This window comes from Mus musculus, chromosome 14 (genome assembly GCF_000001635.26).
Source record: "Mus musculus strain C57BL/6J chromosome 14, GRCm38.p6 C57BL/6J".
In the NCBI taxonomy this organism is placed as follows: domain Eukaryota; kingdom Metazoa; phylum Chordata; class Mammalia; order Rodentia; family Muridae; genus Mus; species Mus musculus.
Window position 1 is genome coordinate 55,154,158 of NC_000080.6, and position 26,931 is coordinate 55,181,088.

At 46.9% G+C, this 26,931-nt stretch overlaps 1 long non-coding RNA gene and 1 other non-coding gene across 2 annotated transcripts; one reads left to right on the forward strand and one right to left on the reverse strand.

Moving 5' to 3' along the window:
* Nucleotides 1–576: 576 nt before the first annotated feature.
* On the forward strand, nt 577–26,024 carry Gm46455. The gene is made up of 5 exons (XR_001781265.2): nt 577–607; nt 20,177–20,575; nt 21,113–21,749; nt 24,712–24,754; nt 24,892–26,024. It is a non-coding gene; the product is annotated as a predicted gene, 46455 (long non-coding RNA).
* Nucleotides 7,322–7,451, reverse strand: Gm23596. The gene has a single exon (XR_003951288.1). It is a non-coding gene; the product is annotated as a small nucleolar RNA SNORA17 (small nucleolar RNA).
* Nucleotides 26,025–26,931: the final 907 nt, after the last annotated feature.

Here is a 26,931-nt window from a genome sequence, read left to right on the forward strand (position 1 = left end):
GTGGAGTGTATTGTTTCAACAGTCTGATTGATGAGGGTGAGAGCAGGTATCTCTTGAGTACAGCCCTGGTGCTGTCCAGCAGGCCAGACTGCAGTCTCATACCATTTCCTTTTTTGTTTGTTGTGGTTCTTAGATGTCTTACCACTGAGTTGTAGCCCCAGGTTTCCTGCCTTCAGAGCCCACCTCCCATCCCTGACTTAATTTTGAGACAGTGCCTTACTAAATTACCCATGCCAGCTGTGAACTCGTAGTCCTCCTGCCTTGGCCACCCCAGTAGCTCAGGCTACAGGTTTGCACCACCTGACCCATTGGATCACAGACTGTTTATTGGTGTGGATCATCACTCACAGTGCTGGCTTTTGCAAAGGTATTTTCTTTTCTTTTTTTTTTTTTTAAAGATTTATTTATTTATTTATTTATTTATTTATTTATTTATTTATTATATGTAAGTACACTGTAGATGTCTTCAGACGCACCAGAAGAGGGCATCAGATCTCGTTATGGGTGGTTGTGAGCCACCATGTGGTTGCTGGGATTTGAACTTCGGACCTTTGGAAGAACAGTCGGGTGCTCTTACCCACTGAGCCATCTCACCAGCCCCGCAAAGGTATTTTCTTACAAGTATTCTAAATACTGTACTCTGACCACGTTAGCCCATTTGTTGCCGCCTGTCTTTCCTCCCCTCTCCACATTCTGCTGCCCCATTTTCTCCTGGGCTCTTCTGTCCCTACTTCATTTTTATGTATACATGTACGATTTTATGTGTCTGTATGAAAATCTAGGGTCCTCAAATGAAAGAAAAGATAGTAGAGCTGGGTGTGGTGGCTCCCATTGATCCCAGCACTTGGGACGAAGAGGCAGAGGGAAATCTGAATTTGAGGCCAGCCTCAACTCAAAATTGAGTTCCAGGATAACCAGCACTACACAGAGACCTGTCCTGAGAAACTGAAAAAAGAAAAAGAAAAGGAAAAAGAAAACACGATTTTTTTTCTGAGACCAGTTCAGTTCACTTAAACAGAAATGCAGCCACATCCTCTCTTTCCTGCAAATATTTCATTCTTTGCAACCAAGTGTAATTCCACTGTGCACACGCACTGCATTTTCTTTATCTACCCCTTGGCTGATGGTCCATAACTTGGCTGTAGTGATGTCGCAGACATGGGTGTGCTTACTGTCTTTGTGACTTACTGACACCGAGTCCTCGGGCTGACCACTCAGCTACGGTCGGTCTAACTGCCATCTGTGCAGGAGTGCTCTCTCTTTAGTTTAAGGAAATATCACCTCCTGATTTCCACTATGGGAGGGCTAGTTTATGTTCCTACCCACTGTGCACTGTGGAAGTGCCCCCCACACCCTCCCCATTCTCAACAGCACTTGCCATTTCCTTAGTGAAGGCCATTCTGACTTGAGTGAAATGGTCTCTATGTTTGTCTTGGTTTGCATTCCATTGGTGGCTAATATCATGGCCTAGATTCCATCTTGCTAGGATCTAGAATCAACTAAGAAAGACACACCTTGAAGTAGGTCTGTGAGGGTACATCAGAAAAGGACTAACCCTGACTCCAGTCGGGTGTCAGAGAAGGGAGAGGGAAAGAGGTTTGAGAGAGGTGTGGAGACAAGATAACCCTTCACACGGGAGCTTTACTAAGAGGGTTATTAACGTCCCAGAGAGTACAATGGGGGTCCAAAGCAAGAGGGACGTTCAGTTCAATCAGACAAAGTAGAGGGAAGAACCCAGACATCACGAGGAAGCAGGCTTAGTTAATATGTGACCTATGTATGTTGTCAGGTTGTATCTGGTTTCTGGGTAGTGGAGGTGGGGAGGATTCTGTCTGTCAGCTTTTTGTAGCAGTATCAGAGGTGGGTGTTGGGGAATGGGCACACACAACAGGGGGCTGTGGTTGGAGCAGTGTCCTAAATAGGCCCAACCCTTGCCATTATAAGAAAAGAAACAGAGGATGGCTTTAATAGAAATGAGATGGGAGTCCATCACTGATGGGCATCAACATCAGTCTGCTCCTGTTGAGCTGGGGTGTCACTGGGTCAGTCCCCCCATAGTCAGGTGCTGGGGTGTCACTGGGTCAGTCCCCCATAGTCAGGTGCTGGTCTCTGGGTTTACGTATCAGACGGATATTGTCCACATGTCGTAAGAGTGTTGGAACTGGGTTTGTTGAGTTCTGGGAGAGATGAACTGTTTGTTTATTGGGAATAATGGAATGGAAGCAAAGAGGAGTCAAAGAACAGTCTTTATCAGAAGAAGGGGTGCTCTTAAGACCACGATTTAAGTGTTTTTGCTCCTTAAGGAACTTTAAAAAATTTATTTACCTTTATTTTATGTGCATTTTTTTTTTTTTTTTGCCTGCATGTATGTCTGTGTCAGAGTGTCAAATCTTGGAGTTAGAGTTTTGAGCTGCCATGTGAGTGCTGGGATTTGAACCCAGGTACCTCCTCAAGAGCAATCAGTGCCCTTAACCACTGAGTCACCTCTCTAGCCCCTTCAGGATATTTTTGATAACTCAGTAGTTATAAGCTAGGTTATAGAAGGCTGTTGGGAGGCATCAGAGAGTAAAGATGCTTTTCCAGTGGGGCTGCTAAAGATGTTCTGTGGTTAATTCCAAATAATTGATGATGTCTCCCCTAAAAAGATGGATTGGCCAGGGCTGGCAGTCAGGTGGGTTTGTTTTTCCATCCAGAGCCTCTTTACTGTATATACAGGAAGGAATTTGTCATTTTACCCAGGTTAAATATTTGCACAGTAAGCATCCAGGGGTGAGCGAAGTCTCACTTGTGCCCAATTTGTGACTGGACAAGTTCGATGCTGTTCTAAGTCTCCTAGGCCAATAACCATTGGCTGGCAGAAGATTGGAAAGGCTGCTTCTATATGTTTTCCCAAATGCTGGCTGAATGTGACTTCTTCATCTAGTTGGAGGCACATAGCAAGCAATGGTGGGTGATATTTAGGAGGGAAATAGCTTAATTGGCCAGGTCATAAGCAATGGGGTGTTGAAATGTTATAATTCAGAAGGGAATAGAAGGATCAAAAGGAAAATGTTTAGGACACCCCTGATGGTGAAAGGCGTAGGGAGACTGCTAAAGTGAGCCTGGCACATAAAAGAATGGTTTCGTCCCGGGAGAGTAAACAGGCTCTCACGAATAATCTAGATACGCTGCCTTGAAAGAACTGCCCCTCAGAGCAGGGTGTCTCGGAGCATCTGGGTGAACTTCGCTTCTCTGATTGGTTGAGGAGTCATCGGGAGAGAAGTTTCAGATATTTTATTGGTTTTCAGTCATCTGAGGCAAACTGCAGAGGACTCTTCTGGCACCGGAGTTCCTGTCACAGGGCTGTGATGTCACACAATGGCATGGACAATGATTGACTATTTTAAGTAGCTGAGACAGTCTGCGAGAGTCTCGGCTGCGGACCTGCACTGCTCTCTGCAGTTGCTGATGTCCATCACCTAAGTTCTCAGGACCCGGGTAGCTTTCATTCTGGGAACTTTCTAGTTCCCCTGCTGGCCAAACACCACAGTTTGTGTGTGTGTGTGTGTGTGTGTGTGTGTGTGTGTGTGTGTGTGTGTGTGTGTGTGGCAAAGAGCATCTCATGTTCTCTTCTGCCAGGGAAACTTAATCCCAGGATCTCAGACAGATGAGGCCGAACAGGCCGGGAATCAGTCATCAGTGGAGAGAACCAGTGGGCACCTCATTAAGGGAGGAACCCACGGATCAAGCCAAGGCTGAGTCATTGTGATTGGGTCTGGTTTTTATCTTGTGTCCTCTGTATATGAAATAACATTGCATGTCACATGTAATAGGAGGGTGACACTTAAAATAAGCAAGAACACAGTATGGCCTAAATAAATCAAAGTAGCAGATGAAGGAAAAAGCACTTATCTTCTTTTAAGCTTATTTATTTTATATACGTGGTCACTCAGTCATTGTTGTTAGACACACAGGCATCAGGTCCCATTACAGATGGTTGTGAGCTACCACATGGTTGCTAGGAATTGACCTCAGAACCTCTGGAAGAGCAGTCACTGCCCTTAACCACTGAGCCACCTTTCCAGCCCTAGAAGAAGGTATTTTAAAGTTGGTTAGGAAGAGTTAACCCATGGAGGTAGTTACTGTAAGTCTGTTAGAAGTTTGGGAATATTGTGGGACTTCTTAGAACATTTAATTTAGTTGTAGCTTAATATCACAGTAACATAGTGATACAACTGGTTGGACCCAATTCATATTTTCCCTTATTAGGAAAGTCTTTGTTTAAAACTTTAAATATGGGCAAGAGAGATGGCTCAGCAGTTAAAAGCACTGACTGCTCTTCCAGAGGTCCTGAGTTCAATTCCCAGCAACCAAATGGTGGCTCACAACCATCTGCAATGGAATCTGATGCCCTCTTCTGATGTGTCTGAAGGCAGCTACAGTGTCCTCATACACATTAAATAAATAATATTTTTAAAAAACTTTAAATATTTGAATTTGAAATAGAAGTACCACCCAGATGGAGTTCTTTTGGATTTTTTTTTTTTGACAGGGTCTCACTCTGTAGCTCTGGGTGTCTTAGAATTCACTTTGTAGACCAGGCTGGGCTCAAACTCATGGAGATCTACCTGCCTCTGCCCTGAGAATGCTGAGATCAAAGGCGTGCACCATCATGCCCAGCACTACCATTTGGAAAATTAAAAATAAGGGTTTTTTCCTACTTAAAATTAGAATTTAAATTTTTTTAAAAAAGATTTATTTATTTTATGTATGTGAGTACACTGTAGCTGTCTTCAGACACACCAGAAGAGGACATTGGATCTCATTACAGATGGTTGTGAGCCACCATGTGGTTGCTGGGAATTGAACTCAGGACCTCTGGAAGAGCAGCCAGTGGTCATAACCACTGAACCATGTCTCTAGCCCTAAGTTTTAAAATTTTTTAAATATTAAAATGTAATTACATCATTTCCTCCTCTCCCTTCTTCCTTCCAACCCCTCCTGTGGAGCATCTTGCTCCTTCTCTCTGGAATTTTTAGCCTTAAAAAATAAATATCAATTAAATATCATATATATGCCTACATACATAACGCAACCTTTACAGTCAGCTTACTGTGACACACCACACACACACACACACACACACACATACACACACGCCTGTGTGTGTGCCTGTGTCCCGTCCCTTTTCTCTAGGCTGGAAGGAGTCTTGGATGAGACCTTTTTCCAATTAACTAAACCACCTACTTTTCTTTATCTTCTGGGCGTTTACTGTGAAAAGACTTTATAAACAATTTTGAATTTTTAGCTAATATGTATAAAACATCCATTATAATCACATTTATCTTTCTTTAATAAAAGTGGGTCATGTAATTTTTAAAATTAGTTTAAAAAAGTATTTATTTGTATATGAGTGAACTATCTTCACACACACCCAGAAAAGGAAATCAGATCCCATTACAGATGGTTGTGAGCCACCATGTGTTTGGTGGGAATTGAACTCAGGACTTCTGGAGCAATAGCCAGCTCTCTTAACCCCTGAGCCATCTCTCCAGCCCTTAAATTTAGTTTTTATAGAACATTCTGTACTTATTTTATAAGGAGATAATGAATGTTTTCCTGAAGGGGCAGATCACAGATTTAAAAAAAGTGATGGGAATATTTTAGGCTAAGAATATAAAAAGAAAAAAATCTTTAGTTAACTCAGACAATTATTATACCATTTTTATATCACCAGTATAAAAGACTGAAGATCACAGACACAATGAAATTTCCAGACAATAAGCCAACTTTTAAATAGATTTAAAACGTTTGTCCAATAAGGTTTTATGATAATTTTGTAACTTGAAAGGAATGCCTTAGGTAGGAATACTTTTAAAGACTTTCTATTAGTTCTTTGAGAATTTTCCATCATGCACCTCAGACCCACTCATTTCCCTTATCCTTCCTACCCTCTCCAGCCTTGCAACTTCCCGACCCACAGAAGGAAAAATATTCTCACTGTGGAAGCTGTAGTGTGTAGCAGTGTGTCACACAGTATTCCCTTTTGTCCACATGTCTTTGCTTGTAAACGTTCATTGCAATGAGTCTTTGGTCTGGTGCAAGGCCTCTGGCGTCTGCTACACTCTCAATATGGGAGCTTCACTGGGACTCCTCTCAGATATCCTGTGGTTGCCCTGTGTCATGGAGATCCTGTAGCTTTGGATCTGTAGGACCGACTCCTTCAAGCACTCTAGCAGTTTATCAATGTGGTGGATGATGTTGGGGTGAACCAATTCAAAGTCCTGGATCTGAGCCTGAGAGGCATCTGAGCTGGCTAGGCTGTCAGCTCACCCGCAGCCCAAACCACTAGGGCCTTATCCAGTTATGCAGTCCGCAAGGGGCAGAGCCAGCTCCGCGCTCCCCCCCCCCCCCCCCCAAGGTCCTTGAGGCCTGTTCACCCGCAATCCCCATATGCAAGGCAAGTTCTACTGTACTGTTCAGGCGAGGTTCCCAGCCTGCTCTCCTTAGTGCTGCCATAGGGGCACTGTCTGCTCCTCTGCTCGCATGCCCCCAGAGCCAGCTCTCCCACAATGCCCAGGCAAGGGTAGGGCCACTTTTGCACAGCCCTCTGACATAAACATGTCCTTGAGTGGCAGCCCAGAACAGAGATGTCTGCCTGGACTTTGGTAGTAACAAATCCCTGCTGCTGCAGGGCCATGGACCCAGAAGTGGTCTCCAGTGTCAGTTCAGGCCAGGGACCCTACCATGATCCCAGGTGGCACCACTGGGTACTCGCATCAGGCTGTTCCTTGTTACCCTTGAGTCTCCAGTTCTATCTCTCTTCATTGTGCCCACATCCTTCTGTTTCTCGTTCTCTTGCATTTCTCCACCACTTGTTTGCTCCTCTAAGTGGCTCCTGAGGTCTCTGAGTGTTTGGGGTCATTTCAGGAGTGTGCTCCGGAGCGCTATGTCCCACCTGTGCAATTCAAAGCCAATTATATTATTCGGTAGGGGTCATCTCTGGCATGGTCCGCCTGCCCCAGGCTTGCGCCGTACAAGACTGGTGGTCATCTCAGGCTAGCTCCCTTTTTGGGTCCCATGGGGTTGGACCGGTGTTGTCTCAGGCTCGCTCCTGTCCCCATTTGGCCCCATTTGGGAGTTGTCTGTCTTTGACTCATTCCTGCCTGGAGCTTGCAGTTCCAAGCAGGGTTTTTCTAGTCTCTGGCTCATTGCCCCAGGTGGGGTTTATCTGTTCTCCCTCCAGCTTGCTCCCCATCCTGGGAGCCCATCTGGACCTGTGCCCAGCCTGGTTGCGCCCAGCCTGGTGAGAGGAGTCGTCACAGGCTCCTCCTTTTCGGGGAGTTTTGACTACGAATCATTCAGCTGTTCATAGGTCAGAACAGCGAGCATAGACCTAGCCTCGCTCCTTTCTGCCACCTACTGGCACAACGAGACACAGCAGCCACACCTGCAGCGTCTCTAGGGGCAGCAAGAGTTTTTTGTTTGTGTGTGTGGTTTTTTTTGTTTTGTTTTGTTTTTTTGTTTTGTTTTGTTTTTGTTTTTTGTTTTTTGTTTTTTGAGATAGGGTTTCTCTGTGTAGCCTTGGCTGTCCTGGAACTTAACTCTGTAGATCAGGCTGTCCTGAGTTCTGGGATTAAAGATGTGTGCCACCACTGTCTGGCTTATATATATATATGTATATAATAGAAAAATTTCCTATGTCTAATACAAACAACATACAAACTCAGCATTAGGATAAATCTTTTTTTTTTTTTTTTACTTTTAAAGGTTCACCTATATCTATTTATTTTTAAGGAAGATCTCTTATTTTTGTTTTATGTGCATGATTTTATCGGCATGTATGTGTGTGTGCCGGATGCATGCTTGGTGCCCAAGGAACCAGAAGAGGGCGTCAGGTCTCCTGGAACTGGAGCTACAGATGGCTATTGTTAGGAGGGGTTTCCTGAGTCCAGCCATCTAGGGGATAAGTTCCACTAAGATCAAAACTGAGTTCATGTTCCCAGGACCCAGAATCAACTCCTATGCCGCGTCTTCATTTGTTTTATGTCTGTCTGTTAACCGGTAAAGGATGTACAGAGGGAAGATGCTTTATCCGGTTGCCTAAACTAAGGCACATGAGTCATGAATGTGCTGCCTCCTCTAGACTTAACTGACTACCTGCAGCTTGCCCACTCCTTTGTTCCTTTATCATTCTAGATTCCAGGTCAAAGTCCATGAGGGGACCCAACTCACTGCAAAAGCTGACTCAAGGGCCCTGAAACCAGGTGACCCAGATAAGGCCCAGTCACCAACGTTAATTGGTCAATGCAACAACCCAGCCCTGTCCCCCTTGCTTTATGTTCCCATATTATAAAAATCTTGTCTAATATTCGGGGACAAGGTTCAGATGCTGAACTGGCTGCCTCCCTGAGTGCTCAGAAAACAAAGCTTTCATCTTTAAGCTTTGGTATCTGAAGTGAGTGAGTTTTCTTGGCTTCCACCCGGATCTGAACAGTTCCAAGTCATCTTGTGGGCACTGGAAACTGAATGTGAGTCCTCTACACAAAAGGAACTCAGGCCACTAGGCGTGGTGGTAAGAGCCACTTGGCTTTTCCCACCAAGCCATCTTTCTGGTTGATTATTTATTTATCCAGACAGGGCATTTCAATGTAGCTCTGGTTGTCTTGGAGCTCACTATGTAGACCAGGCCTTGAACTGAGAGATCCTCCTGCCGCTCTCTCATGAGTGCTGGGATTAAAGGCATGCACCACCACTGCCTGGCCTTTTTGTTGTTGTTGTTGTTGTTGTTTTTTTTAATTTTCCATATTCTTTCAGTTCAATTTGCAGTGTTCAAGTATAATTAATTTATAGTGTGGCAGAGATGGTTCCTCTCCACTTTATCAGCTAAACCCTCTCAGGTCACATGCTTAGGGGGTAGGTACAGTTCCCAACATCACTCCAAGAGTAAAATCTTAACTGCAGTGGCAACTGAATTGCTGCTTAGGCTTGTCATGAAATAGTGTAGTAGCTGGTTAGGCGGTTGTTCCTTTAGCTCCAATAACTACCAGGAGCAAAGGAACAAGGGTTGTATGGTGTGTACTAAGACACTTGCTATGAGAGAGTTTCTGGGTTCAAACTCCATCTCAGAGAACCTGACTTAAGTGTGAACTCAGGTAAACTAACAGGCCAGTATCTAGCGTCAGTTTCCAAGTTACCTCCCAGCAAAACCCAAGCTTAGCTCTAGTTTCTAGGCTAACTCCAACAAGACCTAAATCTCTTGGTTCATCTCCCCCAACAAATCCAGCATTTCCAGGTTAATCCAACAAGCCTGCCCCCTGCCTAACACCCACCAATGCAGAGGGAAGCCGAAGTTAAGTCTATGCTTTGACTCCCAGCACCAGCCAATTATGCTAATGGCTCAGGAGCTCTCCAATCAGAGGCTTGTTGGGCTAGAAACACTCATTCCCTGCTTGCTGCTTTCTATAAAACCTTGCCCTGACAGATGCTCGGGGCTCCTCTCCACTAAAATCGTCCTGGGTGTTGGTGGCTTGATTGCATCAGATCAGCTCCTGTCTGGTCTTTTGAGGTTCACTTCCTTGGCACTATAGTTACTAAGGCTGGAATGGATAGGCTAATGATAGGTACTAATCAGCTGAGAAAAATAATCAAACTGAGGAAAGCAGGTGGAAGAAGAAAGTGGCGATATTGTTAGAATCCAAAGTTCAAGGGTTACTATTAAAGCGTTTGGAAGCCACGTTGAGTCAAAAGAAGAGGGGCTGGTAAAGAAGAGGTCAGAGAAGCAGAAAATGTGTTATGAATTGTGCATAGCATGACCAGCAGAGCACACACTTAGAGTAGGTTCAGAAGAAAACTGCATAACCATGAAGCCTACCAAAGCAGTATCCGAACCAAACATCATTCTAGTCTCTCTTAAGAGATTCATGCAAGAGTGAAGATTTTTAAAAAAAGTAAAATAAAAGTACACTAGATAAGAACTCTGATGACAGGACAGTCCGAGTTGCTTCCTTGATGGAACGGATTGCTTTGATACCTGTCAAAACTGTGTACTACACGTATCAAACTGTGCGAGTGGAAGAGGGAGAGTTTGTAATCCAGGCCAAACCTATGAAACCTGATTTATGGGTATCCAGTTTCCTGGTAGGGTTTAAACAAACGGCCTTTTGATCAAGTTTCTGTCCCTGGACTGGGTTCAGCAGTTTCTCTCTCAGTCTCTGCTTTGTTCACTAGACCAGTAAGTGACGCTCACCTCCTGGTTTCCCTGGGGAGTCAGGGGCAACCTTACATGCACCTGCCTGTACTGATCCAGCATCTCCCTGCTCATGGTGTCTCCAGTCATCATAGCTGGTCCCTCCCCAGCTAGCTTTTCATGGGGTCTGTAAGAATTAAAGTGGGCAGAGAGGATGGAGAAGAAGATTGAAAGCTCAGATTGACCTCAGTGGCAAGAGCAGAGTTCCAGGGTCTGGAGAGGGAGAGGCACAGTGTGGGGGGTGGGGCAGGAGAGCTCACAGTCTAGAGACTGGGAGGAGATTTTGTTATTGAGTGGGGATGGGAAAGGACCATAGCTTTGCCAGACCCAGAAACTGTTGTGGATAAACTGCTTTTCCAAACTATAGGGTGGAAGATAAGCCAGACAGGTTAGAAAGTTTCCGAAATTTCCCCAGTAGCAGACTTACTAGAACCATAGGCCGATTTTAGGGCCCTCGAATTGGAAGGACGTTTCCTTTATGAAGTGTAGGGAGCACCATGTTGGATCTGGCTGCTTCCTGCTGGTGGATGTGTATGGGGCATTATTTTTGGTTCCTGGGATGGAAGGACTGTGAAAGAAACATCGTCTTTACTTCATCTTGTATGGTGGACTGGATAGTGTGGGAACGTGACTCAGGAGGAACTTCTGCCAAAAAGTTTAAAAGACACAGTAAAATTGTAAATACGCTAAAACTGTAAATACGGTAAAAGCCCTGACTCTGAGGATAACCAGGAGCAAAGGGGTGAGCCCTGGGAGGAGCTCCAGTGGGGGAGAACTCAGGGCCCACCCACAGGAGGGGGCTCGTTGCCCAATTCGGTGTCGGGTCCTAAGTCTCTGTTTCCGTCTCAACCAGTTTTGATCTGTTGGTATAGAAGCAGCTCTGCTCATGGAGGACCATGCAGATCCCTCCAGGGCCAGGAGTGTGGAGGTCTAGCCCTCTTTGACCAAAGAATCCAGTTGATCCTGAGTGGGGTTGAGCTGATCTGACATTTCTTTAAGGCTTTCTGAAAGCCGGTGAGGTGAGGCAGAGAAGTTACTGATGTCAAGAAGTCCCCAGTCCAGCTATTCCTGTTCTGAGACCTGAAAGGATGCCCAGAGACAAGCTAGACATCTTTCTTAGACTGGGGTTTTGGGGGTGATGAGGGAACAGTGGATGAGATAAAGCCAAGGGTACAGGTACCTTGTTCAGTTAGTTATAAGCATGCACATATTTGTTCGAAAACTCAGAAGTCTTGTGTTGTAAGGGAGGCAGGGAATGGGACTAAAGTGAGTTATTTGGTATAGGCCCCTATTTCCAGGGCAGTTTTCCTTGTGTGATGGAGCCAAATGATGACACCTGTAACTTAGTGTTTGAATGAATGTCCGTAGTTCAGCTGGTCATATGGCAGAGCCTCTGTATTATCTTTATTGGAAATTGCCCTGGGATGTATAGAATTAGGTATATTGATCTCTCAACATTGGGATTAGGTTTACTAAGAGGGGGAGAATGGAAGGCCTGGATAAAGGAATGGCCAACTAGACTGCTGTGGAGGTCCATGCTAGTTGTGTGGTGAGCTTAGATATACTTGAGACAGGATGCAGTGCCATGCAGGACCAGGATGCAGTGCCATGCAGGATCAGGGTGTGTGCATTTAATCCATTTTCCATAACCAGGTTTTATTTTTACAGAAGTCTGTATTGTGAGAGAGATAAACTGTCCTCTTCCTCCAATCTTGTCTCTATCAATAGATAACATTTATATTAGATATGACTATAAGTACAGTTCTAGGCATATCAAAGACATTTAATCACTTATAAGGTGAATGTTTATTAACTTTTATATTTTAATTGCCATTGTTTTTTTAAAACAGTTTATAATAAACAAGAAGCTCCCATAAGATTAGGATTTTAACTAAGGTAACTTAACTTTGCTAAGATTCTGAGTTTTAAGAAACAACGGTTTTTGAAATTCAAGTTCTTTTTACTACCAAAATAAACATTAACCATAAATACAACCCATGAAGAAACTGGGAACCTCTATCTAAAGTGTGGGTGCTGGGAATTGAACCAAATTCATTCATTTTAACTATGAGTCTTCAAGGGCTCTAGGTTCCAAGATTAGTGAGTTTAAAAAGAATCAGTGTACCCAGAGAGGCAGAGAGGCAGAGAGGCAGAGAGGCAGAGGCAGAGAGGCAGAGGCAGAGGCAGAGGCAGAGGCAGAGAAGCAGAGAGGCAGAGGCAGAGGCAGAGGCAGAGAGGCAGAGAGGCAGAGAGGCAGAGAGGCAGAGAGGCAGAGAGGCAGAGAGGCAGAGAGGCAGAGAGGCAGAGAGGCAGAGAGGCAGAGAGGCAGAGAGGCAGAGAGGCAGAGAGGCAGAGAGGCAGAGAGGCAGAGGCAGAGAGGCAGAGGCAGAGAGGCAGAGGCAGAGAGAGAGAGAGGCAGAGGCAGAGAGGCAGAGGCAGAGAGGCAGAGGCAGAGGCAGAGGCAGAGGCAGAGGCAGAGGCAGAGGCAGAGAGGCAGAGGCAGAGAGGCAGAGGCAGAGAGGCAGAGGCAGAGAGGCAGAGGCAGAGGCAGAGGCAGAGGCAGAGGCAGAGGCAGAGGCAGAGAGGCAGAGAGGCAGAGGCAGAGAGGCAGAGGCAGAGAGGCAGAGGCAGAGGCAGAGGCAGAGGCAGAGGCAGAGGCAGAGGCAGAGGCAGAGGCAGAGGCAGAGGCAGAGGCAGAGAGGCAGAGGCAGAGAGGCAGAGAGGCAGAGGCAGAGAGGCAGAGGCAGAGAGGCAGAGGCAGAGAGGCAGAGGCAGAGGCAGAGGCAGAGAGGCAGAGGCAGAGAGGCAGAGGCAGAGAGGCAGAGGCAGAGAGGCAGAGGCAGAGGCAGAGGCAGAGAGGCAGAGGCAGAGAGGCAGAGGCAGAGAGGCAGAGGCAGAGGCAGAGGCAGAGGCAGAGGCAGAGGCAGAGGCAGAGGCAGAGGCAGAGAGGCAGAGGCAGAGAGGCAGAGGCAGAGAGGCAGAGGCAGAGAGGCAGAGGCAGAGGCAGAGGCAGAGGCAGAGGCAGAGGCAGAGGCAGAGGCAGAGGCAGAGAGGCAGAGGCAGGGAGGCAGAGGCAGGGAGGCAGAGGCAGAGGGAGGCAGAGGCAGAGGCATCTCTGGGTTTGTTAAGGGTTGATTGGGCTTTACACTTGCTCATTGCTGTTCATCACTGAAGGAAGTCAGGATGGGAATTCAAGTAGGCCAGGAACCTGGAGGCAGGAGCTGATGCAGGAGCTATAGAAGGGTGCTGCTTACTGGCTTGCTCCTCATGGCTTGCTCAGCCTGTTTTATTATAGATCCCAGGATCACCAGCCCGGGGATGGTACCACCCACAATGGGCTGGGTCCTCTGCATCAATCACTAATTAAAAAAATGTCCTATAGGCTTGAGTACAGCCTCATCTTCTGGAGCCATTTTTCTTTCTTTCTTTAATTGATAACTTAATATTTGCTAAGCAAGTTTATTAGTACATCCTTTATAGCATCAATTTTATTTTTACAAGTTCCTCTTGCATCAAAAGGACATCTGATCTTGAAGGGTGACTCTATGATATCTGTAAGTTAATAAAGATCATAGGTACATGACACTCTGCATTTATGATCAAGCAAAATCAGGCTGGCCAAGGAAGGTGCCTGAATTTCCCCTGTCTCCGTTTGGGAGCCGAATTGCACAAAAGCATATACCCACACTCAATTTATGTGTATCCGCAGATGGGAACAGACAGCTTGAAAAACTTAATAAGTATTTTTACCTTTACATGTCCCCTTTGGCCTCCCTTTTAAATGTGTAAGTACTTACAACCTAGGGGACGCTCAACAGCAAGCGATAAGGCAGACATTTAAATGGATCAGAAAGTGGGAAGTGGGAGTCTGAGGGGACCCATTCCTATTACCTGCTTTTCTGAATCTCACCAGCAGCAGATTTCCTGGAACCCTGGGCTTGTTTTAGGAGCTTGGCTGGGGGGTGGGGGGCGAGGGGCAAGGGGTGTGGGAAGGGGCGGGGGGGGGGAGGAGACAGATTTTCCTTTAGTATTGCTCTCTCTGCGTGAATAGGAAACCTTTTCCTGAAGGCTTCAACGGAGTCAGCTGGAGGCCAGCATGCAGGGCATCTCTGTTTGGGGCTGCACCTGTCACACTTTAGCCTCCAGCTTCACAGCTTGCTCTAATCCTTCTTTCTCTCTGCCTGTGGTATAGGCAGCCTCAGCGCTTCCCTCTTCCTGCTCCCAGTTCATCGAGCTCCGCAGAGAATTCCCGCTTCAGGCTTCTGCGTGTTCCACTTTACAGCCCATGTAGTCCCCTGTCTCTCTCCTGCCATTTGTCCAGCCCTTGGTCTCACTCCTTCTCCTGTTAGTTGTTCTGTGGCATCGCTGGTGTTGGGGAGGGCACATTTTGCCGCACCTCCTGCTGATCTTGGCCTTAACACCCTAGCCATGTGCTGCGGACTTGTTCATGGGCTCTCCTGCCTGCTTCCTTGTGGGGGTTCTCACCTGGATCATTAAGTTCATTGTTCAGTTATTACCTCTTTTAGGAATAGAGATTATTGTTTATTACCCTGACTACTTTTCTTTTATTCAGTGGAACCAGAAGGGCTGCTAATTCGCTGCCTTATATGGAACCTTGTTTTATTCTTATTCTTTTTTTCCTTCCCTTCCTTTCTTCCTCCACCCTCCCCTCTCATCCTCTTCCTTTCCTTCCCCTTTCCAATTTCTTGGGTGCTAGAGATGGAGCTCGGGGCTCACATGCACCAGGCAAATACTCGGCCCCAGAGATCCAGCTCTTATGTGTCAATTTTATAGCTGTGAGGTTTTCATGGACCCATTTCCTGACCTGAGACACAGGAATTAGAGATTCACTCTGTCTAGCTGGGCTTCCTGTTACCCTCTGCTGGCAGCCTTGGCTGCCTAAGAGGTGTGTGTGTGGGGTGTGTGTGGGTTGGAGGTAGGAGACTGTCTCATTAATGTCACCACCATGAAGTGGAAATGGACTCTTTCCTCCGGGTAGCAGGATCCAGCAGTATCCGGCCTGTTCACCATGCTCCGAGTAGTGGTTTGGCCCCAAGGGTGCCTGTCTCACCCAAGCACTGGGCTCTCTGAGGATGCTGAGCAGTGGAGAGCAGAGGCCTGGCTAAGCATGCGGCTGTGTTCACAGGGTCCATGGCAGATGAGTGATCTCATCTCCCGGAGTCTTAACCTCTTACACGGACGGACCTTGGTCTCCGTGGAAAGACTCAGACGTGTAGATCAGGTTATCTACATCTTTGTAGATTTCCAAGAAGGTGCTGGAGCCCTAGGGGCGAGGCTCATTTGTATTCTGCCGGCCTGCAGGATTGGCTTTGCCAGTGCCCAAAGTCTGGCCTAGGATGGAGTCCATGTGGTCATCGGCCCCTGTGAATAGCGGAATGTGGATCCTGCGGTGGCCACGCTGCAGGAGGAGGGCCTGAGTGTGATTGGCACTGTGTGTCATGCGGGAATCAGCAAGGGCTAATGGCCAAGGTGGCTGGGCGTTGGGAGGACGAGGAGAAGGGGGCGCAGAACCTTTGCTTCTCTGCGCAGGCCCGGGAGAGGCAGGATGGGAGTGGGGGCCCAGACCTTCTGCAAAGCGAGAAGGGAGAGAACTCCACGGTTGAAGAATGGATAAAGGAATCGGGGATGCCCTAGGGGATTCCTGGGGAATAAGCTACACCTCAGGACCCGGGGGTCCTGAGTTGAGGTAGCATTGTATCAGGAAGCTGTGTCTCCAGGTCCTGCACTCGCAGACTGCTCTAAAAAGCGTCCTCCTCAGGCCATCTCCACCCTCTCCCAAACACTCTCTCATAGGCCTTGGGGCACTTATACAGAAAACATTTAACCAGGCCCGGCTTACGGTTTGAGCTCATTTTCATCATGGCAGGAAGCATGGGAGCAGATAGGCAGGGGTGATGCTGGAGAAGTAGCTGAGAGTTTTCCATCCAGATTCCCGTGCAGGAAGAGAAAGGGAGACCCCAAAGTTCACCCCACCAGTGACACACTACCTCCAACAAGGCCACACCTCCTAATCCTTCTCAAGTAGCGCCACTCCCTGATGACCAAGCATTCAAATATATGAGCCTATGGGGCCATTTTTACTAAAACCATCATACCTTTTACTCCTTCTGGACACTCAGCTTGTATTGGGTGGTGCTGCCCACATTCATGGCAGATCTTCTCTGAAGAGTCTCTCTGGAACATGCTCACAGACATATACCGGAGTATGCTTTACTAATCTAAGTGTCTGTCAATCAATTAAGGTCATAGCCAAGATTAACCATTGCCACAGACCACCCCAGTCGGGTATGGGGGTCCCTGGGATGAGGATTCTCGAAGGCTAGGTGGGTAAGGATTCGGCGGGGACAAACAGAAACAAACACAGAGGCAGTTTGAATCGGAGTGTATTTTGCAGCTGTCAATCAAGGGTTTTTATACATAAACAAACAATTATTACAACTCTGAGAAGATGTGTTCAATGAAGCAGTCACGGATAGGATAGATACCATCATAGTCATTTGGCACAATAAAGCACAAAAATCATCCAAGGCTAGCGGCATAATTCCAAGAGCAGCTTAATACATTTTTATGGTCAGTTATTATTTAACTTCTAGTACCTGTTCTTTTTGTGAATCTTCAAAACGTAAATTTAAACTATTTTAATTCTTTTTATTGAAAGCTTTCTAAAACAATATACCAAAGCCCACTTCTGATGACACACGTGTAGTCATATGAAATTTTACTGTTGGGAAAGTTTTTATCTATCAATATGATCTCGTAAATGATTTATAAAGTGAAGCACTGGTTTCCCCAGAGATGAGGTCATGGTTAGTGCCTCCATCTCAAGGGATGGTTTCATACTCATTATTCTCGCTTAAGATCTTGGCCTAGGCTATCGGGAACATCTCGTATATAGGAGAAGGAATAGAAAACATAAAACACATAAGTTGCCAAGAGAACTACGACTCAGTAATTTTTCTCCAGGGAAGAGTTCCACAACCTGTTCCAGGAGGCCTCCCCCTTTTGAGGTGAATCGCCTCAGTCTGTGGAACCTGTCACACTGATCCTCCTGGAGGTGGTGTGGCAAACCATCACATCATGCCAGACACTGTTCCAGGCCTTGAGCATATGGCTATGGGCATATTGGGAAGAGTCTTATTGGGCTGTGCATTGCTTACTGTGTTCCTCTTTGGGGATTTGATCAGCCAGGACTGGGTCTATGGGCTCAGACTTTCTGGGCACCATGAATTCACTCCTTAGCCTTAGGATCCAGAAGAGATTGTAAGATGAATCTAAATCATCTTAGGGTCTGATAGTCTCCTACTTCCTGTTCTATTAGGTCCTATGGTTTGTTCCCAATTCTCTCTGTTAGATCAGACAGACATGGATTGAGTCTCATTATACCTGCCAGTATTTCCTGCTGTGTTCTAGGCACTGAGTCAAAGCTCTTTCTGCCTGCTGACCTTGGTGTGTTCTGCCCTCCCCAGCTTCTTTTGTGCTGATACCATCTTCATCCCCCTCCTCTCTCTCTGCCCTTGGTTGAGTGCCCTTCACTCCAAGCTCAGAGACGACCTGAAATTTGAACTGCCGGCAGCCACCGCTGCGCGCCCTTCCAGGCTCTTTAGCTTCACTCCTAATGTCTCTGAAAGATCATTTGTGACTAAGTAGGTGGCATTTTGTTGCAAACAGTCTCCCATTCCTTTGGAGTTCCTCTTTTTGGTGTCTTAATTCACGAGATCATGACTTTTCTCAGACTGTTAGAAACCATTCTTCTTGACGTGGCTAGAACAGGCCTCTCACTGGCCTGACTTTCTCTGATACACTCTATTATTTAAGGACTCGATAGTAAATAAGCCTTTCTGCTCACTGGACAGACATTTTTTTGATGGAGAAATTGTCCCTGGATCATATCTACCAACATCTTAGAAGCATTGTCATAAAGTGAGTTTGGAATTTATGCTAATACAGTCATTATGAAACTCTTTCACTCCAAGACCCTGGATTTTTTGCTACACCTCACAGCCAGCATTAATAATACGCCTTGAGGTCACTTAAGATTTAAGACTGCTATCCTACTGTGTGTTCAAACTGCTTGTTTAACCTGCCTTTAAGAGGATAATGTAACAACTGACCTCGCTTGCTTTGGATTTCCCATGTGGTTGACTTTTAGAACCTGAACTAGTGCATAGCTATCACCTTAAATTATGGACTCTTCCACGCTGCTGACCCAGAGGGCAATACGTGTGTGTTTGTATGTGTGCTACGATAATCTGATAATTATTTGGTTTTTAAAAAAAGCAATCATATGAAACAACTGTTCACCATAAATGAATGTTTATGGATATTGCTTGATAACCTTTGCAGGTTTGTTGTCTGGGTCTGTTGGAGCAAGTGACTTAATCCCTTGTGAAACTCTGTTAAAGATTTCTTGAAAAGTATCTCACTCCTTCCCCATGTGATGCGTTCTGTGCTGCTCAATAAAAGATAGAACAAAGGCCTCTATTAGAGACAGGCTCATTAGACAGATGTCAGGTAGTCATAGGGACATAGATTCAGAGACATACAACAGACAGATTCTAGACAGCCAGAAACCACATGTTACAGAGTGATGCGGGATACAGGGAGAGAAGTGGAGAATTCAAATCTGGGCTCGCTCTTGGTCAGACTACTCCAAAAGGAAGTCTTTAGTTCTTTCCTTAATGTGACAAGGACTTGGTAACTCCGAGTCTGTCAGTAATGTGTTTAACCAATGAAAGAGTTACCAGATGCAACTGGGCGCTGGTGACACACACCTTTGGTCTGAGCACTTGGGAGGCAGAGGCAGGTGGAATTTTATCAGGTGCTCTTTTAACTAAGAGAAACTGGCAGCTAATGTCTGTGAGAGGCATTCCTTAACAGTGAGACTGCTCATCCCTGGGCCACTGTAGGGGAATCTTCCTGGTCTAGACTTCCTGGAAACTGACCAACCACTACAGCTACACTCCTCCCTCCCTGTCACTGCCCAGTCACTCTCTAGCATGTGCCTTCCTGAAGGGTTACAGCCATCTTACTTAGGATCTCCTGTCTTATGGAGATGGTCACCCTTTTATATCTATCGTTTCTATTTGCCATGTCCTAACATGACACCTCTTCAGTTTGCTTTTTCCATCTTCACTGACAGCAAGTCTTAAATTCTATCAGGACAAAGCACAACAACAACAACAACAAAAGTGCTAGAGAGACAAAGATGACTATTTTAGAGATCTATCTGTCTCTTATACCTGCTCCCCCCAATCTATGTCTACCTCAACCCACCCACTTTCTAGTGGCTTTCTTTTTTTTTTTTTTTTTTTGAGACAGGGTTTCTTTGTGTAGCCTTGGATGTCCTGGAACCCACTCTGTAGACCAGGCTAGCCTTGAACAGAGAGAGATCTGCTTGCCTCTGCTTCCTGAGTGCTAGAATTAAAGGCGTGCACCACCATCACCTGCTCAGAGGCCTATGCTTAAAGGTTTCTCCTTCACAGCCAGAACATAGTCTAGTTTCCAGTCTTAGCTATGGCTGCCCAACCCTCTCCTGGTCCTCTTCTTCTTCCTGCTTTTCTGTTTCCTTGTCTCATGTAGCCCAGACTACCTTCAAACTTGCTGTGTACCCGAGGCTGGCCTTGAACTCCCAATCCTCTGCTTAACCCTCCGTGTGCTAGGGATTACAGTCATGCACCACGGTCCTTGGCTCAGTGCAGTCACTTAAAAAGCCATGCTCTTCCTCAAAACTCTTCTAAATATTTTGAGGCTATGCTCATGGGCCCATCTATCTCGTAGCCAGGCTACCTGTAAGTCAGGAACAAGTTGGAAACACTTCTTGATCCACTCAGAAGGGGAACTGGTCTCTCAAGTCTGAACATATTTGTATCAACTGAACAAACAATAAGACTCCAAGCGTCATATGGCCCTCATTTGCTCTGATTTCAGATCCTGAATGTGACATCCCTGCTGCTGAGTCAGCATCTGCCTTACATGGAGAAGAGAGGGTCAAGCTGCAGAGCGAGGGTGGAACTCCCGAGAGCTGTGTAAGCCTCGGGGTCTCACGTCTTTGCTGACCTTCACTTCCCTGAGAAAGGCACAGCTGAGAACTTTTTCCTGGTGCTCCTTTTAGTCCCTCCTGCTGACTTGAGCCAAGGCTATGGCCTGGCTGTCACTGCTAGGTCGTGTCACCACTGTTGCTAACACGACTCTACCAAACTGGACTGCTGGTGCATCTGTGAGGTGTTTGTGAGTGGATCAAGCTGCCGCCGCCTGCTAACCTGTGAACTGAACTGTCGATTTCCAGACAACACAGATGGGTGTTGCTCCAGGAACCTTTCTAGACAGGTCCACTTTCCCCTTATCCTCCCCTTTCCACTACCTCTGGTGGGTGGCGGGCTACAAGGGAGATTAAAGTGTTTAAGAACCATCATTAAAAATAAGGTTTGAAAAAATTAAAATTATACTATTTAATTTCTTTCTTTCTCTCTCTCTCTTTCCCTCTCTCTCTCTTTCTCCCCCCCCCCCTCTCCTTCCTTCCTTCCTTCCTTCCTTGCAAGTCAAGGTCTCCGACTGGACCTGAAGCTCACTGATTTGGCTTGACTGGCTGACCAGTGTTCTCCAGAGATCCACTTGTCTTTGCTTATGCTCTTGGTTGGCTAGGATTGTACGTGGGTGCTGGGGATGAACCGCAGGTCTCACACTTTCACTATAAACATTTACCTGACCAAGCCGGCTTCCCAGTCCGACAGGCTCTAGTTACTATTTATTTCGTCTCTCCCCTGCACCACTGATAGACATTTGTCCCTTGTCCTGGTGGTCGTTTCTCCAGACCTACTCTACACTTCCTTCTAACACTTGATTTTCTGCTTCTCTCTTTCTTAGGAAGAAGTGTCAGAAGAGGACAGCACAAGGGATAAACGTGGAGATTCTGCTTATGAGAAATGGGACTGGAATCTCAGCTCTGCCACTCATTGGCCTCAGTTTCCTGACACAGACTGGGGTAGTAATAGGACCTGCATTGTCCTGTGCAGCTGTCATGACACCCCAACAGACAGTAGTCAATCTTTAGCTTTACCTCTCCTCTTGCCTTTCTTAGTCTCTTCTTAGGAGCGCTGCTGGCATCTCTGTCTCTTCCATGTCAGCTCGTATTTTGTTTGTGGTAAGTGCTTGGTTCCTATTTGTTTGTTTGGTGTACAGTAAGGGGTAATTGTGTATTCCAGAGCCATCCAGAGACCATGTCCAGGATAGACACTTGTCTTAACTCCTGATGTCCTGGGCTGAGCTTGTTCCCATGTGCCTTTGCTCTTTCACAAGGCTGGGCAGAGTGAGTCTGAGCTCTGGGCTTGTCCAGTTGTGATCCTTGTGAGTGAGAAATCCAACCGGTGCTTTCTTCTACCCGTTCCCCATCCCAGCACTTGTCATTCTCTTTCAGGAGCTGGGTGCCTATAATCTCAGCCAGAAAGCCCTGCTAGGTCTTAGTAGGACACAGCCACTGGAGTCGGCTCCCAAGAACATCCAGGTGAATTGTTTGGTTCTAGGGATTATTAAGACTGACTTCAGCAAAGTGGTGAGAACTGGCTGTCTCCAACCTGACTGCATGTCCTCACTGTCCTCTGAATTCCGCTGGGGCTCACTCCACAGATGCTGCAAAAGGCAGCCATGGGGAGCCCGGCGTGATGAGCCGGGCGTGGTGACGCACACCTTTAATCCCAGCATTCGGGAGGCAGATGCAGGTGGATTTCTGAGTTCGAGGCCAGCCTAGTCTACTAAGTGAGTTCCAGGACAGCCAGGGCTATTCAGAGAAACCCTGTCTCGAAAAACAAAAACAAAAACAAAAACAAACAAACAAACAAACAAACAAAGGCAGCCATGGCTGCTTGGCCAAGGTAGCCACTTCAGGGTCTCACCGTGTCCTTGTCTTAGCTGGGCTGACTCACTTCTCTCTTCGCTTAGCCTTGGTACACAGCAACCAGGCCGTCTGGAACCACTTACAGGAGAGCTACCAGCTACAGAGACAAGTGGGTTTGCTGTTCTGGTGCTCTGAGCCTGGGAAGGTGCAGCTGAGGGTATACTATTTCTCTATCGATTGGCCTTTCCTTTTGCTGAAGTCTGGGTTCACACGGCTGAGCCCACCCCAGTCCTCCCATGGCATCTGTGCCCTGTGAGCTCCAGCACATCAGAACCAGATTGCAAATCCTCTTTCCATCCAGGATTGGGCAGCCTGAAGACTGTGTGTCCTTCCTGTGCTTGAAGGGTATTGGCCTAGCAGCTAAGGAGAGGCTCTGCTGCGTGGTTAGGGTAGCACCTTGAGGCTCACTTCTGCTAGGCTCGAGGAAGAAGGAAGCCCATCAATATTCTCGTCTCCTGATTCTCCACGGGACCACTAGAGACTCAGTGGACCTCACCAACATTTCAGGCTCTTGAAATGAGGCTGTGGGCTTACGAGTGTAGTGGGCTTGACATTCTGGAAGAATCTTAAGGGAAAGGAGTGGAAGCTTAGGCCGTAAAGGATCTCAAAACTTTCTCTGTAATTTGTACTTTACATCTCTTCTCTAAAATAAAGTTAGATTTGCCCTCCCCTCTAGATGCTTCTGGGAAGGGTAGAGTCGAGTGCAACATAGGATGGACAGGCCTCTCCTGTCTGCTGTAGCAGGCCCACCGTGGTAGGAACTGGAGGCAGGGCAGAGGTGTGCTGACCCCTCTGCCTCAGTTCAATGAGAGCAGATGCCACATTGCCTACCTGCGGAGTCATGAGGGGGTCACCCAGAGGGAGAGTCTTGTTTCTAGACAGAGTATCAAGAAGAGGATTTTGCTTGCAATGGAGCAGTGTTCAAAGATGAAGGTTGGTGGTCCCACAATGTGTGCTTGGATAGGAGGAGACTGTTGTTGGGAGTGGAGAGGCTGAGGAACCATCGCAGGCAAAAATGGGGTGTGTATGTGGAGGGAAGCTTTGCACTCCACACATGGTTCTTGTCTCCCTCCTGTCCAGAACTGGTGAGGCGAGGGAGGAGTGGGGGGATGGGGCCTCAGAAGAACCAGTGGCTCTGACTTCTTCTGTGTCCTCGATGCCCAAGTCTCACAGCCTCCCCCTAGTGGCCTCCCTGGGCTGAGCAAGGGTGAGGTGGTTTCCAGCTCAGGGGTGGAGGATTGTGGATACTGCACACATCCGCTTTCTTTGAGAGATTTAACCTTGGAATCTAGGTGGTTCCAAGCAGGACCACGACTCTTTCTCTTGGATATCTGTTAATATCTGGAAAAAAAAAAGCAGAAACAAAAGACAACCAAGATTGGTACTTTGGAGAGTCCCTGCTGGCTGGTGGTCATTTACGTGGGGAGGAGGAGGTAAAGGAAGGCTGTGGGCAGGGCTCCTGCACTTGCTCATCTTCAGCTGCTGGGGAGTGGAGAGGGACAGGAATCTGAATAACAAACCCTGCATTGGGAGTGGTTTGCTGTGTATTTGCACATTTCAGCTGGGGCTCAGGCTGTTCTGACCCCAGGGTCCACTGTAGTGTAGTCTGCAGTGGAGTGACTCCATGCTGACCCATGCTGAATTGGGACAGAAGTGGTCCTGGGGTAGCCCAAGGCTGGGTAGCTAGGCTAGAAAGGTGGGTGTGAGGAAAGGTGGATGTGAGATTTCATAGGAACCAGGTTCTTTGGGGTGAGGTGAAGACAAACAGGGAAGTATCCAAGGCTGTTGTGTTCTCTATTAATAGATGGTAGACAAACTGGGCTGGATTGTACTGAGACACGTCCCTCTCTAGTTTGAATGCATGCTTTAAAATCCAATGGTTGGAATCTCAGGTTCATGTATCAGCAGTATTTGGAGACTAAGCGCTTGGAGTTAATTAGTGGTAGATGAGCCGTAGGAATGGGCTTTACTTAGGCAGGTCTCCAGTTTTAGAGTTTCTGTTCCTTTAATCTTTAAAGGCTAAAAGATACTGTCCATCAATGCAGGCAATGTTCCTGTAAATCCCAGTGAGTAAAAATGTCATTTTGTCCCTGGGCTCGGAGAGGGTTTCTTGTCTGTGTTTTTAGGTAGCTTGGCAGGGTTAGGATTTGAATTCAAGTCTTCTTTCAGTCAGCCTCTGTGAAAAGTGACCTCGGGCCTCTGTCCAGCTCTCCTTTGCAGTGCCTGCATGGTCTGGTTGCTTTTGAAATCCCTGCCCAAGCAAGGTTTAGGAGCAGACATGGTAAGCAAGGGGTGAGAGTGAGTCAGGGAAGTGGGAGAAGCTGCTGTGTATTCTGTTACAGGCACAGATCAGGCACCTCCTGAGGTCCCTCAGTTCTTGCGTTTTGGAACAAAGAGTCAGATCAAGGACACATGGACAACAATAAAAACAGAGATAGGTTTTTGAGGATGAGAATGGCACTCTCTGGAATTGAAGTGGGCCAGAGAATTGGGAGGTCTGAGTCTCAAAACCTCTGGGCATGGAGAGCATCTACCCTTTATAGACCGATTGTTTGTATGTGTCCTCTTCCAGGCATTCAGCATCTAAAGATCACAGGCTTGTATGCAGCCTAAAGGTGAGACTCTCTCCAGTCCTGCTCTATATTAACTTCTTACAGATGCCAATTTTGATGCCTTTGGCCTTTTCTTTTTCCCCATCCTCCTACTTCATCATGGAGGATGGCGCTGTAGGTCACAGGGCTGTCTCTCGCAGGTTCTCTAAATAGGAGTACAGCCTACTTCTCACAAGTGAAGTGTCTACTAACAGTGGCAGGGGAAGAGTTTATCTATGGGTCGTCACCTTCTGTCCATCAAGAGATTCAGAGTTGGGGAATTATCAACCGCTGTTTCCAACCAGAGAGGAACTGTTCTACAGTTCACAATGGGAAGCAAGCAGCTCCCTCAGTCACATCTGAAATTAAAATGAGGACCAGAGGATGCGAACAGGGCAGTAAACATGTCTGCAGCGGTCTCTAGGAAGCAGCAATTCCTGTGCTCAGATGTGTGCATGGACAACACTCCATCCGTTGCTTTGTGAAGCTCTGCACAGAATGAAGCAATCACTTCATTTCCCGCAAGGATCGGCATGGAGAAATGTCCGGAAGCTTTCAAGCTGCTAATCTCAAATCTCCACTAATGGTTTGAGCGGTCCTGTGGCTGTCCCATGGGAGGGGAGGGCTGGTTAACAGAAGAAACCAGAGAATGAGAAGGATGGAAAGGCAGGAAGGGAGGATCATAGAGAAGACCCTTAATTAGCTAATCATGCATAAAGGAACTGGGTGTCTCTCAACAACTGAATGTTCTATTTGCTACAAATAGAATTGCTTAAATGCAATACTGTAAAAAAATTTCCATCACAATTTAAAATTTCACTTCCATTTTCTCTAAGCTAACATTAGGACATTTTTAGACTGTGACGACCCTGGAAGGGAAAATGTGCAGGGCTGCCTCCTATCTGGTTTCTGGTGATGCAGGTTTTGAGGATAACTGAGAATAAGTGCAGGTGGCAACAGTGGATGCCTTGGTAACCTGAAGGATGCCAAGGCTGAGATGTGGGGAGCTGAAGCTTTAACAGCTACTAACCCCAAATGGAACACCAGGCATTTAGAACTGTCCTGGGTCTGATCTTATCAAAGACATGAACTGTTCTTCCATCTACAGAGAAGGTCCCTTACATGACATTTGGCTCATTTACGGGGAGTTTCCTTTTTCTTTTCTTTTTTTTTTTCCTTTTTATTGGTTCTTTGTGAGTTTCCCATCATGCACCCCAATCCCACTCACCACCCTGTTCTCTTGTATTCACCCTACACACTTACAACCTCCCTCCACAAATAAAAACATTTAAAACATCTCATTGTGGGAGCTGTAGTGTGTCACAGTGTGTCCCACAGTCTACTCTTTCGGCCACACTTCCTCGATTGCAAATGTTCATTGTGATGAGTCACTGGTTCTGGTTCAAGGTCTCTGGCTTCTATCACACCATCAATTCTGGATCTTCACTGGGACTCTCAGTTATCCTGTTGTTGCTGGGTGTCATGGAGATCCTACGGCTTTGGATCTGTAGGACCAGCCCCTTCATGTAGCTCCAGTAGTTCACAGATAGAGTAGATGTTGGGGTGGGCCAACTCAAAGCCCCAGATCTGGGCCTGAGAGGTATTTGAGCTCGTCAGCCCCACAGCTCTTCTGTACCACACCATGACTAGGGTGAGTTCTTTAGCCCTATCCTGACTAGCTCATCCAATGCTGCAGCCAGTAAGGTGCAGAGCCAGCTCTCCTACTCTCAGGTCCCCAAGGGCTGGTTCACCTACACCCATGCCAGTAGGGCCAGGTCTACTGTGTTGCTTAGGTACAAGGCTCACTCACCCAAGTGCTACATCAGGCCAGGGGCTGATACAGTAATCCCCAACTCTTAAGGCCTCTGGGCTGGCTCACCTGCAGTTCTGGCAACCACAGTCAGCTCTGCTTTGCTGCCCAGGCCAGGTACAGGGCCTGCTTTCCCATTCTCTCTCCCACCTGCCATAGGTGGTGAGGGATGGAGTAGGAGATCATCACTCCCTTGTCTGGGTCACAGCACAGCAGACAAGCTTCAGGGCCAACTCTCCCATACTCATGCCCTCAAGGCTCACTCACCCTTGCCCCTGCCACCAGGGTCAGCTCTGCTGTGCAGGGCTTGCTCTCCGGAGTGCTGTAACAGGTAAGGGGCAGGGCCAGCCCTCCTACTCTCATGACCCTGGGGCTAGCTCTCCCACTGCTA